Source organism: Schistocerca americana, chromosome 1 (genome assembly GCF_021461395.2).
Source record: "Schistocerca americana isolate TAMUIC-IGC-003095 chromosome 1, iqSchAmer2.1, whole genome shotgun sequence".
NCBI classification, from domain to species: domain Eukaryota; kingdom Metazoa; phylum Arthropoda; class Insecta; order Orthoptera; family Acrididae; genus Schistocerca; species Schistocerca americana.
Genome location: NC_060119.1, coordinates 167,307,891 through 167,324,313, shown reverse-complemented (window position 1 = coordinate 167,324,313; position 16,423 = coordinate 167,307,891).

The following is a 16,423-nucleotide window of genomic DNA, read 5'->3' as shown; positions in this document are numbered from 1 at the left end:
TTTCTTCTCCATGGATTTTAATACCTACTCCGAATTTTTCTTTTGTTTTCGTTACTGCTTGCTCAATATACAGATTGAATAACATTGGGGAGAGGCTACAACCCTGTCTCACTCCCTTCCCAACCACTGCTTCCCTTTCATGCCCCTCGACTCTTATAACTGCCATCTGGTTTCTGTACAAATTGTAAATAGCCTTTCACTCCCTGTATTTTACCCCTGCCACCTTCAGAATTTGAAAGAGAGTATTCCAGTCAACATTGTCAAAAGCTTTCTCCAAGTCTACAAATGCTAGAAACGTAGGTTTGCCTTTCCTTAATCTTTCTTCTAAGATAAGTCATAAGGTCAGTATTGCCTCACGTGTTCCAATATTTCTACGGAATCCAAACTGATTTTCCCCGAGGTCCGCTTCTACCAGTTTTTCCATTCGTCTGTACAGAATTCACATTAGTATTTTGCAGCTATGACTTATTAAACTGATAGTTCGGTAATTTTCACATCTGTCAACACCTGCTTTCTTTGGGATTGGAATTATTATATTCTTCTTGAAGTCTGAGGGTACTTCGCCTGTCTCACACATCTTCCTCACCAGATGGTAGAGTTTTGTCAGGACTGGCTCTCCCAAGGCCGTCAGTAGTTCTAATGGAATGATGTCTACTCCCGGAGCCTTGTTTCGGCTCAGGTCTTTCAGTGCTCTGTCAAACTCTTCATGCAGTATCGCATCTCCCATTTCATCTTCATCTACATTCTCTTCCATTTCTATAATATTGTCCTCAAGTACATCGCCCTTGTTTAGACCCTCTATATACTCCTTCCATCTTTCTGCTTTCCCTTCTTTGCTTAGAACTGGGTTTCCATCTGAGCTCTTGACATTCATACAAGTGGTTCTCTTTTCTCCAAAGGTCTCTTTAATTTTCCTGTAGCAGTATCTATCTTACCCCTAGTGATATATGCTTCTACATCCTTACATTAGTCCTCTAGCCATTCCTGCTTAGCTATTTTGCACTTCCTGTCGATCTCATTTTTGAGACGTTTGTATTCCTTTTTGCCTGCTTCATTTACTGCATTTTTATATTTTATCCTTTCATCAATTAAATTCAATATTTCTTCTGTTACCCAAGGATTTCAACTAGCCCTCGTCTTTTTACCTACTTGATCCTCTGCTGCCTTCACAACTTCATCCCTCAGAGCTACCCATTCTTCTTCTACTGTAGTTCTTTCCTCCACTGCTGTCAATTGTTCCCTGATCCTCTCCCTGAAACTCTGTACAACCTCTGGTTTAGTCAGCTTATCCAGGTCCCATCACCTTAAATTCCCACCTTTTTGCAGTTTCTTCAATTTTAATCTGCAGTTCATAACCAATAGATTGTGGTCAGAGTCCACATCTGCCCCTGGAAATGTCTTACAATTATTATTATTACTATTATTATTATTAGTAAAAAACGGTGCTTAAATAGAATTGCCACCTTTTAATAATTATTATTCTCCCATTAAATAAATAAATAGCAATTCAGTGGCAACCTATTGACAGGACCAGGTTATATGTGTGTGCTAATGTGTGTTTGTTTCATGCTGTAATGAGCGGAAATCTACGACGACCCTAAGCACGATATTTTTGCTGTACCATTCCATCCCAGCGGCAGCAGATCGAAGCACTGCGTAAGGTAGGCACAACATCTTCTTCAACCTGGTGCTGTATTTTACTAAAATAAACAAGCAAAACAAAAAAAATTTACATTTGTGAGTGTGTCCTCTTAGGAAGCTATAAGAGTCAATTATATTTAAATAACCGCAAGAAGGATCAGTAAAATACAGCATCAAGTGTTTTCAGTAGAGGTTAACTGAACGAGATTGGAATTGAATTTTAATCAAACGAAAGCGAACATTTATAGTACTGATTCCAATCTGGTGCAGTGTAGTAATTATTTTATGTTTTATGTGATGGAATAATTGATGTGTTGCGTGTGACGTATTCCCGATTAGACTTGCAAACATGGTGAAAACAGTGCGACGTGTAAGAAAAGCTACACAGCAGGAAGTAACTGTAGAACATTCAGAGGAGGAAGGAATAACTACTGATGTAGAAATTGATAATATTTTTTCAGATCAGACAGAGGATATAGAACAGGACACTAATATTAAAGTCAGTGATCCATCTGCTGTAGAACACTCAGGCAGAATACAGACGGTAGTTCAAGTGCATACTGAAGCAGAACCACAAGAAACACCAGTTACAGTCGATTTACCACCGGTAGAGCCAACACAAACAGTAATGGATCCATTTACTCTCTTAATGATGAAAATGGAACAAATGTTTAAAATACAGGAACAATCACAGATACAGCGTGAACAAGAAGCTGCTAAACAGCTTGCAACTGAGATTAATAATAATTTAGATAAACGTATTAGCAGAGTAGATGAACGGATTAGGACCTTGGATGAACGCATCAGTCAATTAGACGAGCGTACGCATTTAAGCTTTTCACAGTTCTCAAAGGAGATAGATCAAAAGCTTGAAAACCGGTTAACAGAACACGATCGCCAGCTGCGACAGCAAATAGATGCCCAGTTGTCTGCTATACGGAACAACATTTCAAGTATGCAACAAACATACCAAGACTTACCACAGAATGTAAAGCAAGTAACCCAGGATGTGGACAAATTACAACAAACACACACTTCTTTGGAAGCAGAAATACGCAACATAAGTACACGTATAGAAAACCTTACGGTTGATAATCAAAACGTAATAGAACAAAAATGCAAAGAACAAGAAGAACGCGTTGTGACCACATTCAACACATGGCTAAATGACAAAGACAAACAAATTAGTACTGTTATACAGAAGGAACCATGGAGGTAAGAATAAGGGGAGATGGCGCTACGTATCCCAGCCGTACTACGTTTTGAAGCCATGGGGGCGTGGCTCGCTGCCATGACACTCTGACCAAAACATTGCCAGTGTGCTATAGCCCTGCGTGTATTACAGTCGCTAATTGCACCATATACGTATGTAACGTCATCAGATTGGTTGTTTCAAAGTTTTTGTTTAAAATAAAATCTCGTAAAGGCGAAATTCCGCATTTTTTCTGATTAAAAATAGTTTTTAATGTAATATTACGAATAGCTAGCCTTCAATGTAAACGATACAATTTTGTTAATTCAGTAATAAACGTGTATCACAAACTAAATAATAGAAACTGAAAACTAAGTTAGCTATACCCTCCCTCCAAAGCCCCATAAATACATCTTATTTGTAATACGTACTGGGACATTTCAGTTACGTTACACTACTGGGAAACACTGTTCATTACCACCAATATTTACTGAAATACGGTACATAGAATGGCAAATCTACACAGTGTCCTATTTAGGCCTATACTTTACGCCAGTTAATGTAGTGTTAGCTTTTAATTTGGTACATGATGAAGACAAAGTGAGTTACTCAACACTTCGATTATCGACGATACGTACGTATTATACTGAAATGTGAACTTGAAAACTAAGAATTTAATTCTTTGAATTAACCTACCTTTTGCAAATGTTTTGGGTGTGTAGGGAAAACTGATGGTACAGCATTTTCTCGGAGCCTTACTGTTGAAAGGGAAGTTCGGTCTATGTCCTCTTCTCGGAAATGCTGAGAACATATAGTGCTCCATTTAGACGCACGCCAATTCTTCCTCCTCACGGCATTCTCCCACAGAGCTTTCCGACTTTCATTTTTAGGAAATCTAAAATCATACAGGAGAAAACACGCTATAGTACAAGTACCGATGTAGCACACGTTCATTCACAATGAAGTTGTAAAATCACACTTAACGAGACAACTTACACATGAAATGTTATTCCCTTCGATTTCGCATCACAATCAGAACGATTCGTACATCCGAACACCACACAAGTCACCATAATAGCGCAAAATCTTTCCAAAAGCGAGCTACAAGCCTATGCATACAAACTTACAGCAGCAATGTTTTGGTTGGATTGAGATGGCTACCCTCGGCTTCACATAGCTTCACAACTGTGACGTCACGGCGTCTCCCTCTATTCTTACCTCCATGGAAGGAACTACCTGTGATGTTACAACGAGCAGGAACACAACTGATACATGAAAACAACACAAAGATTCATGAACTCCAGACTGAATTACAAAATGTGCAGAAAGTGCTTAATGAAACACGTATGCAAACATCTCATAACAATTCACCGGAGTGTGTTAGTATCACAGAAACACACCCTGATCATTATTAAACGCCTTTAACTGAAAGTAGGGGGCAGACGGGCAATAATTTCAATCCAACACGTGGAGTAACACCCGTTTATTAGGACCATGCACAATCACTGGTGACTCAGGATGCTTTAGTGAAGAATTCACATTTTCAGAAGTTTACCAGTGATAAGAACGGACCCCATCCAATTGTGTTTATCAAAGGGATCCGCGGAATAATGCCGACAAGTTGGAACGAAAGGGGGAAAATTGTCTTTACCATTACCCATATTCAAGGTGAGCCAGCGTTGTTGGCTACACAGAAAGCTGAACAAGACAACGTGGAACATTTTCTATCTGTACTGGACTCTTTAGATTTGGTTATCGAAGAGGACAGACACCATTATGGGAATAATTCGTCGAATAATGGTAATGGTAATGGCAATGGGCGAAACCACAAGAACAATAGTAATAGAAACACCTACTATGGGAATCAAAATCGTTGGAATAGTCCTAATTGTTCAGGAGGGCAGAACCACAATATGAACACAAATGGACAGTACAGTAATGCACCGAATCACAATTATCATCCACAGAACAACAGCGGACAAGACAATAACGGAAACTTTTCAAAGAAACGGAAACAAGATTTTAGAGCTAACGCCAATTACAATAACGGTAATTTTTCAAATAATCAGCAAAACATGCAACCACCACATAACTGGTCAACACAGAATTATGCACAACAGCAATGGCAGCAGCCTAGGCCACCGCAAAGTCACAACAACAATCATGTACAACCCCCATACAATACAAATATGTCAAATAACATCCAGCAGCATATGAATGCGCAGCCATGGCAACCACCGAATCAAAATATCAAGATCATTGAGGTAAGTGAACCACAACCATCAACCAGTACCAGTCAGTCAAACTAGATGCGACGACATTCTGCTCCTGTGTGTCAGTCGCAGGGTGTCTAGGGGGCACTTGCATGAATGATGTTAGTAATAACGAGCAACCAAACGTGCAGACAACCAGCTGTAGTAACAATGAGAATGTGTGTCGCATAGAATCAGCAGCGATCGGGTCGAACGACGCGAAAAATGCAGTGTGTAGGAATAATTCTGTTGATGTTGCTCAGCAACGTAGTTCAACTATGCAGATGTTAAGATATAATGACGGAGTCGATATACGAGAGGAATTACGTCAAGATTTTCGGAAGAAGTGTAATTTGTTTGAACGGGAAGTTGTACAAGCAGCTATAGTTTGTGATATTTATGGTATTCAAACTACGGTGATTTTAGATACTGGAGCATCTGTTTCTGTGCTGAATGAATCGTTCTTTCTTCACTTAAAGAAGATTAGAAAGATTCCGGTTTTTCCAGTCACCAATTGTCGAGTTACAGGAGCCATTAGTCAGAAAGCCCAACTAGTATTAATTTTGGAATGGGAGCCAAAGAGTGCACCTTCCTTATTGTAAAGAATTTAGCCGTGAACTGTCTCCTCGGATTAGATATTTTGCGAGAGACGGAAACTATAATCGATCTCGCAAAGGGTGAATGCAGCATGTGTTTCGGTGACACGAGAGTCAGGTTAGACTTGGTAAAGACCAAAGAATTGCATGGCAAATATTGTCAAATTTTAAAAATAGAATCTATTTGCGCACTTTTATGGCGGCTTCAAGATAGTTTCAATTGCAGTACATTCCCGGTCATGGAAGATGTGAAGGACGAAGAGAATATACACCTCTCTGAAATAGTAGAAAAAGTACAACAATCCTCTGGTCTTGACAGTCTGCAAGAAAAGCAATTATTAGACACACATACTAATTATCGTAAAGTATTTTTGAAAAAAACCTGGACTAATTAAAGGTTACGTGTATGACATGCAAGTGTTTCCCCATGAAATTTACTGTCATCAAACGTACTCAATACCCAGCGCGAAAAGGGAAGCAGTAACAAAAGAAATTAGACGAATGCTGGAATGGGGAATTATTGAGACCTCGTTATCACCATATAGTAACCCACTTTTACCGGTAATGAAATCCGATGGAAGCGTAAGGTTGGTTCTCGACGCTCGCCGGATTAATCAAATTATTATGCCTGTCAGGACGCGGCCTGAGAATCTAGAAGAACTATTACAGAGGTTCCATGGGATAAAGTATCTATCAAGCCTCGACGTCCGCGCGTCATACTGGCAGGTGCTCTTACGCCAAGATCTAGGAAATATACAGCATTTATTTATAGAGGAAGAATCTATCAATTCAGAGCATTGCCATTCGGATTGAATGTCAGTGCCGGAGTCTTTATTAATGCACTTGACACTGTCCTAGGCCCGGATTTGTTAGAGCAAGTTACTGTCTATGTGGACGATTTATTGATTGCTTCACCAACGTGGGACGAGCATATCAAACTAATTAACTTGGTGTTACACAAATTCGAACCTTAAGAAGTCCAAGTTTGGAAGGACGGAGATAAAGTGTCTAGGACATATAGTATCATCCGAAGGAATCTTTCCGGATAGTACGAAACTCGACGCTATCAGCAATTGTCCATATCCGGCCAACAAAAGACAATTAAAGGCATATATGGGTCTTGTATCCTTTTTCCGAAAGTTCGTGCCTAATCAGCGAACATCTATTGAGGCTTCTGAAAAAGAATGCGCCGTGGGTGTGGACTGACCAGTGTGCACATGATTTCGACACGATTAAGCATTGCTTGTTAAATGCTGAAATCTTGCACCATCCAGATCTCAGTAAGGATTTTTGCATAACCTCAGATGCTTCATGTACTGGGTTAGGTGCATGTTTATTTCAAACAGAAACGGTAGACGGACACGAGCAAATAAAAATAATATCTTTCGCAAGTCGTGTATTATCGGAATGCGAATGCGCATATGCCAGTACAGAGCTTGAAACATTGGCAGTGGTATGGGCGTTTCGCAAATTTCATTATTATGTTTATGGTAGACACGTTCGGGTATACTGTGATCATCAGGCTTTGAATTTCCTACTGACCTGTAAACTTCTCCATGCACGTTTGGCAAGATGGGCATTAGCGTTGCAGGAGTATGATTTCCAGATTATTTACATCAAAGTAAGTAATAATATTGTGGCAGATGCTTTGTCTAGGCTACCCCAAGCTTTACCTCAATTTAGTGAACTCACAGAGCAAGCATCGGAATTTAAAGCGTTACTAATGGCGGACAATGTTAATTGTAAATATTTTCTAGACATGTGCAAAAATATGGCACAAAAACAGGATATAGATAATATTCGGCTTGAGATCAAGGATCGACTGAGGACGGATCCTACTTCGAAATTGCATAAATATTACAGGTTACATCAGGATGTGTTTATTCCTTACAAGACATGAGGATTCACAAAACTGGCTAGTATGTATTCCGCAGCAATTTGAGCAAAAGTTAATAATATATACACATAATGTTTGGGGTCATTTCGGTTCAAGGAAGTGCCTGGCGAAACTAAGAATGTATTGTCATTTTAATAACATGTATAGGAAGATCCTATGGATGACGTGAGCATGTGACATTTGCCAGCGCGTAAAGCCGTGTGCTTTGTCATCGCAGACATTAATGCAGTCAATTGTTCCAACTGCTTCGCGCCAACTTTTAAGTATTGACATCGCTGGACCTCTGCCAACTGCCAGAGGAGGGGTCAAATACCTCGTAGCAGTGCTAGATAACTTTACTAAGTTTGTAAAGCTATTTGCTACAAAAACAACAGCCACAAGAACGATAATAAACCGACTGGAAAATGATTACATCCCTCATTTCGGAACGCCAGAAACATTACTCTCTGACAATGCCTCAAATTTTACGAGTGTTACCTGGAAGAAATTCTTAGAGAAACAAAACCAATTTTCATTTCGAAGTTCCGCCCACAAGGTAATCCCACAGTACGTGTGTTCCGCAAGTTTAATCGCTTTGTGACAATGTACTGCTCATTTAAACAAACTAAGTGGGTAGAAAACATAGAGCCGTTTGAAAGTATTGTAAACTACATACCACATTTATCGGCAGGTTTTACTCCAGCAGAATTCACATTAAAAACAAAAGAGGACAATAGTTGGGTCAACCCACTTCCAAAACTAAATACCGAACCGGAAGACTGGGAGGCCAAAGTTAGACAAGCATTGGTCACACTATACGAGAATGCACAGAAACGGCAAGAATCACACAACGGGAGATTACAGAATACTCAACAATTTAACGTGGGAGATATGGTGTTAGTAAGGAATTATCCGAAGTCGTCATTATTAAAGAAAAAAATAAAGAAGTGGTTTCCGTTATATTCAGGACCATTTGTGATCTTAGGTACACCACATAAAAATAATTATTTCTTGGTCTATCTCAACTCAAATAGACAGAAAGGACTATACAATCACAAAGACTTGAAAAGATATGTATCTTAAGTACAGTAGATGACCTTTTACGTGTATCGTAATGAGGTGAAGCCAAACATCAGAGACTCAAGTAATGTGCGAGTAGGCTAAGTGACAATTATTAATTAATAGGCTAGTATATAAGTATTTCATGGACACACTGCGATGTGGCGTGTGGCAGAATAGGAACATACAACATTGGAAGCATCAGTACTGCTTGGAGGAAGAGACTCTCAGAATACCAATTAGTTGTAAGAAAATTTCAGCTCCAGTTCGACGGAGAAAAGGACGCTGAGCTGCAGCAAGGAGAAGAAGAATTGCTTCAAGATGATTCCACCCTAAGACACTTAATCAAACATAACACAAACTTGTTGAGATTTAGTAAACTTTCAGGAACTTATGCGTGTGAAACAAAGAACAGTGAACAGAACTGCATATTTCGCACAACAGTAGGATATACTGGCTTTAGAAAATAAACGTTTCATTTTGTTGATTGTTAACTATTTTGAACTCACTAGGGTGAGCAGGTTATGTTCTTTTTTTTCTTTCAGACTGTGTACAGGATACACTTACAACATGTAAAGTGTACACGAGTTATGTATAGGTTTAACACATTTTCCACCATAAGTTAGTGCTCGGACTTGCATGAGCTATAAACCAGGTCGAACAAGATGTTGTCCATGACTGAACAGATCATTACACATTCAAACATATACATACTTGTGTTTATCACTGCACAATTCTTTGTAAGTCTAGGAGCACCCTTTCGAGAAAATATATGACTTAGGATTTGCTTTTATATTGTAAATGACTACAATTATGTACTTCATTGATATGTACATTCATTCAGTTATTTATCGTTATATAACTAGACTGTGTAAAGACATTCTTATGGGTAGCACAAGGACTTTACCTTGTCAGACTTGAAACTGTGATCAAGTGACTACGTGGTGGAGTGAACATGTCACAGATGACCTATGAACAAAGACTTCCTGTGAACATTATCCTCTGCGTGTTCGAACTTTATTTCACTGGCGAAAGAGTGGAATTTAACACAAAAGTGGACGCTCAATGAGTATGTTGTGTTACCATGATTTCGTTTTCAAATTTTGTGCTACGAGTGTTTAGTAATGCCAAGTATTCAGAGTGTTATTGGGACCACATGCATGGACGTAACATTCCAGGCAAACTAAAACTCAAGAGCAAGTGTTTTTATCGATCAGTCAGCAACAGTGGTGAGTCGTAACAGTGTTAGGAACTGCTACTGACTATATCATTAAACCCGTTGCAGAACTGTATCAATGTTGGAACGTAATTACATGAACCTTTAATTGCAGATAGTCAGTTACGTCGGAAGGACGAATGGACTTGCATCATGATAAAGAAACTCACAAACAGTCGAACACCTCACAAAAAAAACACATTCTTCTTGTTGAGTGAAAGAGTGAGTGAAATATGATGTAATTTAGATGTTAATTTAAGGAACTGATACTGCTGTTTGAATTTCATGTGACTGTATGCTGGGATGCTGAGCATACGTGTCAGTGAGGGCAGCATACTGCAGCGACATCATCCATCATCCCTTGCCGCACCCTGCCACGTCATCGCAGTCCATCGCATACTTACCCGATGGGGCGAGACATCGGTGTTGCAGTACACCAAGTCGCCAGCCGTCGTCACCAGCAGCACTATCATGAAATTGTACCATTATTAAATGTCATACGAAGTGAATATTCAAATGTTGAAAATTAAAAATGAGGGTATGGAAGATGTGCTCGCTCCGCCGTGGTTTTTTCTGGGGTTTTTCCCATTGGCCTTTGCCCAAATGGGGGAGCGTAACTCAAAATCCTTGAGACTTAAAAGTAAACACAGAACATGCTTCCAAGTGAAAGAACACAGTGAACTTTAAACAGAACAGACAAGGAAAATAAGCCTGCTCGGATGTTCAGTCAAACAAGTGTGGCTGTACATCCAAAGAGAGCAATGTAGTGCTACAACGATTAAAATTAATATTACGACAATGTCAAACTTTATTTTCATGATTTAAAGAAGTATTCATGATATTAAAAATGTAATTATAATTTTATTGTTTTCGTTTTTGTTCTCAGTGTATCAAAGACTTTCTAGTGCATGGAATAAATTAGCATTGTTTGTACTACGAAACTACATATGGTTGTTAAGGGTTAAGCATGTAATAATTCGATGTAAGACATTTTGTTGAGTCTGAATTTTGTTCTCGTACTGGTCGGTAGAGAAGGAAAAGTTCCTTAATCGATCTGAAGGTATAAAGCCTGTAAAAAGGAGAGAGAGAGAAAGAGAAGGTAAATACAATTTATTCAAAACAAATATCTCCCAAGTGTAACTTCTTGTCATTACCTACAACTAAAAATTGCAAGGTCTAATCTGAGCCTGTCCTGAATAACAGCGAAGAACATTTATGTTATCATATATTTTCTTCGTTTGATCACGGTTCTGATTCGCCTATTTCTTTTTGTTACGCGACGTGTTATGAATATTTTCATTATACGCGCAAAAGTGCACACAGCTTTAATCGAACCTGCGTCTTTCAGAAACAATTACACGAATACAATCTAAATCGCAACAGTGATCGCAAAAGTGTTTCCTGGACCAAATAATTCTTATAAAATGTGTATTCTCCAAAGCGAGCAGCATTGCACTATCGCTGACTCGCAACAATCGAAAGAGTAAAAAAAACGGTGCTTAAATAGAATTGCCACCTTTTAATAATTATTATTAGTAAAATAAACGGTGCTTAAATAGAACTGCCTCCTTTTAATAATTATTATTATCCCATTAAATAAATAAATAGCAATTCACCCTAGACCAGCTTCTACCAGGTTTCTCCATTCGCCTGTAAAGACTTGCAGCTGTGACTTATTAAATTGATAGTTCGGTAATTTTCACATCTGTCAACACCTGCTTTCTTTAGGATTGGAATTATTATATTCTTCTTGAAGTCTGAGGGTATTTCGCCAGTCTCATACATCTTGCTCACCAGATGGTAGAGTTTTGTCAGTACTGGCTCTCCCAAGGCCGTCAGTAGTTCTAATGGAATGTTGTCTACTCCCGGGGCCTAGTTTCGACTCAGGTCTTTCAGTGCTCTGTCAAACTCTTCACGCAGTATCGTATTTCCCTTTTCGTCTTCATCTACATCATCTTCCATTTCCATAATATTGTCCTCATGTACATCGCCCTTGTATAGACCCTCTATATACTCCTTCCACCTTTCTGCTTTCCATTCTTTGCTCAGAACTGGGTTTCCAGCTGAGCTCTTTATATTCGTACAATTGGTTCTCTTTTCTCCAAAAGTCTCTTTAATTTTCTTGTAAGCAGTATCTATCTTACCCCTAGTGAGATAAGCCTCTACATCCTTACATTTGTCCTCTTGCCATCTCTGCTTAGCCATTTTGCACTTCCTGTCGATCTCATTTTTGAAACGTTGGTATTCCTTTTTGCCTGCTTCATTTACTGCATTTTTATATTTTCTCCTTTCATCAATTAAATTCAATATTTCTTCTGTTACCCAAGGGTTTCTACTAGCCTTCGTCTTTTTACCTACTTGATCCTCTGCTGCCTTCATTACTTCATCCCTCAGAGCTACCCATTCTTCTTCTACTGTATTTCTTTCCCCCATTCCTGTAATTCTTTCCTTATGCTCTCCCTGAAACTTCGTACAACCTCTGGTTCTTTCAGTTTATCCAGGTCCCATCTCAATTTCCCACCTTTTTTCAGTTTCTTCAGTTTTAATCTACAGTTCATAACCAATAGATTTTGGTCAGAGTCCACATCTGCCCCTGGAAATGTCTTACAATTTAAAACCTGGTTCCTCAATCCCTGTCTTACCATTATATAATGTATCTGATACTTTCTAGTATCTCCAGGATTCTTCCATGTATACAACCTTCTTTTATGATTCTTGAACCAAGTGTTAGCTATGATTAAGTTATGCTCTGTGCATAATTCTAGCAGATGGCTTCCTCTTTCATTTCGTCCCCCCAGTCCATATTCACCTACTACGTTTCCTTCTCTCCCTTTGCCTACTACACCGAACCTCACTAATTCCCACTATATCTAACTTCAACCTATCCATTTCCCTTTTTAAATTTTCTAACATACCTGCCCGATTAAGGGATCTGACGTTCCATGCTCCGATCCTTAGAACGCCAGTTTTCTTTCTCCTGATAACGACGTACTCTTGAGTAGTCTCCGCCCGGAGGTCCAATTTGGGAACTATTTTACCTCCAGAATATTTTACCCAAGAGGATGCTATCATCATTTAACCATACATTAAAGCTGGATGCCATCGGGAAAAATTACGGCTGTAGTTTCCCCTTGCTTTCAGCCGTTCACAGTACCAGCACAGCAAGGCCGTTTTGGCTAGTGTTACAAGGCCAGATCAGTCAATTATCCAGACTGTTGCCCGTGCAACTACTGAAAAGGCTGGTGCCCCTCTTTAGGAAGCACACGTTTGTCTGGCCTCTCAACAGATACCCCTCCATTGTGGTTGTACCTACGGTACGGCTATCTGTATCGCTGAGGCACGAAAGACTCCCCACCAACGGCGAGGTCCATGGTTCATGAGGGGTTCTCTATGTTGCTACATGGTTTTCTTCATGTTATTATGGTGCTGTTGTGATTCTTTGGATTGGTTTTTTAATTCCTTGGAGTCGTTCCCAATTTTCGTGGTTGTATTCAACCGCACTGCTTTAAAATTTTGTAACAATAGAGTAACAAGATCATCTGGGTGTACGTTCGTTTCACATGAAATATCGTCCATTGGAACATTTACTTCATGTGGAACATTATTATCAGATTGATGAATTACACTAAGTAACAACAAAATGGAAGCTATGTGGAAAGTCATTAATACACATACAGCCAAACATGAAAATGAAAGTAATAAAATCACCATAAAACAGAGAAATGAAATTGTTGATGATCCACTTCTAACAGCTAATATATTTGATGATTATTGTATTAATGTAACCAAAAACCTGATCACAACTAAATATATTCCAAACACAAAGGTAATAGCTCCAATAAATGAAAGGACAATGTACCTATATCCCTTAACACCCAAAGAAGGACAAACAGTTATTAGCAAACTAAAGAGTAAAATGACCTATGGATTTGATCATGTCCCTGACAAAATTATTAAATATAGTACCGATAATGTTGTCTCTCAACTTGTTGACATAATCAATGACTCCCTGAAACTGGTCAGTTTATAAAAGAGATCACAAGTTTGACATTAAAAATTTCAGACCACTATCATTATTATCTGTATTTTCGAAAATAATTGAAAGAATAATGCATTACAGATTGCTAGACTTCCTAAAAAAAATTAATTCTTGTAAATGCACAGAATGGTTTCAGGATAAGCAAATCTACACAAATAGCTCTCTTCGATTTCCTAAAACTTGTTTACAAAGCTATTAAGGACAAGGAACTGGTCGTTGGGTTGTTTTTGGACTTTTCCAAAGCGTTTGGTCTTATAAATGATAATCTACTACCGTTAAAGCTATATAATTAAGGTGTCCATAGTGTTTCCTACAAGTGGTTCAAGTCATATTTGACTGATAGGAAACAAAGAGTGCAAATTTCTCAGGATGTAAATGAGTACCATTCTGAATATAAAGGCACTGATTATGGGGTGCCCCAGGACTCGGTATTGGGACCATTGTTATTCTTGATTTTCATTAATGACCAACCACAACAGTTTTCAACAGCTGATACTATATTATTTGCTGATGAGACCAACTTCATTATAAAAGGGAAGAATGATTATGAGATGTAGAAAAAAATAGACAAAACAGCAGAAGTGGCAAAAAAATGTTTTAAAGATAACTGCCTAGTTGTCAATGACAAGAAAACTGCATCGATGAACTTCAACTATATAAGGAACAAAATATGTCGAATATAAAATTCACATTATCAAATAGCCAAATTCAGTAAAAGAATCAAATAAATTTTTTAGGATTATGAGAAAAATATGTAGAAATGCTTAACAATAAATTAAGCAAGTGCTGTTACATATTAAGAATCCTTAAAGATTGGTGTAATACCAAAATAGTGTTAAGTGCTTATTATGAATCCATGCAAGTATGGTATGGTATTCTGGAGAAATACCTCTTTAGCAAAGCAGTCTTTTGAACTTCAAGAGAAAGCTGTAAGATTAACAAGTGATGTTGCTTACAGAGTTGAATGAAGAGGTATATTTAAGGAATTAAAAATCATGACCTTATATTCTATATTTATATTTGAAAGTTTTAGCTTTCAACAATCAGATCCACAATTATCAAACAAGGAACAGGGATGACTATCACAAGGATGAGCACAGAAAAACAATATAGCAGGACAGTGCTGTTTACAAACTAAATATTCTTTATAGTGCATTGCCAGATAGCATCAAAAAATATCAAACATTAATACAGTCAAAAAAGAACTAAAAAAATCTACTAACAAAGAACAGCTTCTACGGTATTAATGAATACCTGGAATTTTGCTCAAATCTGTTGGACTCTCTAAACTCTCTAAACAAAACAAATGAAACCATTCCTAGATAAAACTAAACTTCTTTTAACCATGTATGTATCTAACTGTTGTGCCATATATTGCTACGCCTACTTAACTAAAGTACTGGTATTTAATAGTTTCAGTAAAGTCAGCTAATGTGTTTCGCTAGCTTTTATTTTATTTGTATGCACATATATAATGTAATTAAGCAGAATAATGTTTTTATTATAAAGGTGTATTGATAGAAATCATAAGATTTTGTACATGATGTAAATATGTAATATTTTATAATGTTTTGTACTTTGACAAATCCAACATCATGAATATGATAATAAAGGCCCTAAATAAATAAATAAATAAAGATCACTTGATTGAGCATCATTTTCACACAGTGAATTATCTGTCAGTGGGACTATTGTGCCAAAATTCCTGCTTGGAGATGCAGCGTATCCCCTCCTGCCATGGCTCATGAAACCAAATACAGGGACTGTATCACCCAAAGAAGAAAGTTTTGTTGTTTATTTGAGCTCCACCACATTTGTTGTTGAGAATGCTTTTGGTAGGCTCAAAGCTCGATGGAGGTGCCTTGCCAAATGCATAGATATAAACTATCAATTTGTGCCTCAACTTGGTGGTGGTGGTGGTGGTGGTTAGTGTTTAACGTCCCGTCGACAACGAGGTCATTAGAGACGGAGCGCAGGCTCGGGTTAGGGAAGGATTGGGAAGGAAATCGGCCGTGCCCTTTCATAGGAACCATCCCGGCATTTGCCTGAAACGATTTAGGGAAATCACGGAAAACCTAAATCAGGATGGCTGGAGACGGGATTGAACCGTCGTCCTCCCGAATGCGAGTCCAGTGTGCTAACCACTGCGCCACCTCGCTCGGTGCCTCAACTTGTTGCTACATTTTGTGTACTCCATAAAATCATTGGAATGCACAAAGATCACTTCAGAGAAAACTGGCTAAATGATGTGGTCAGGGGAAATGAAATGTTCCCTCAATCCAATGAATATACTTGCACCGAAGCTAACCAAGATGCCGAAAGGATAAGAGACTGTCTAAAAACATATTGCGTTTCCAATTATCCATTAAGGAGATCTCGATTAATATTTCATTAAGCACATTGTAAGGAAGTGTGTATAAATACTTGTAAATCAGATCAAATTTGTTAGTTATGAAATGAAAATGTACAATTTCAATAACTTGACCAGAAGAAGGGACCGGTTGGTAGGACATGTTCTGAGGCATCAAGGGATCACCAATTTAGTATTTGAG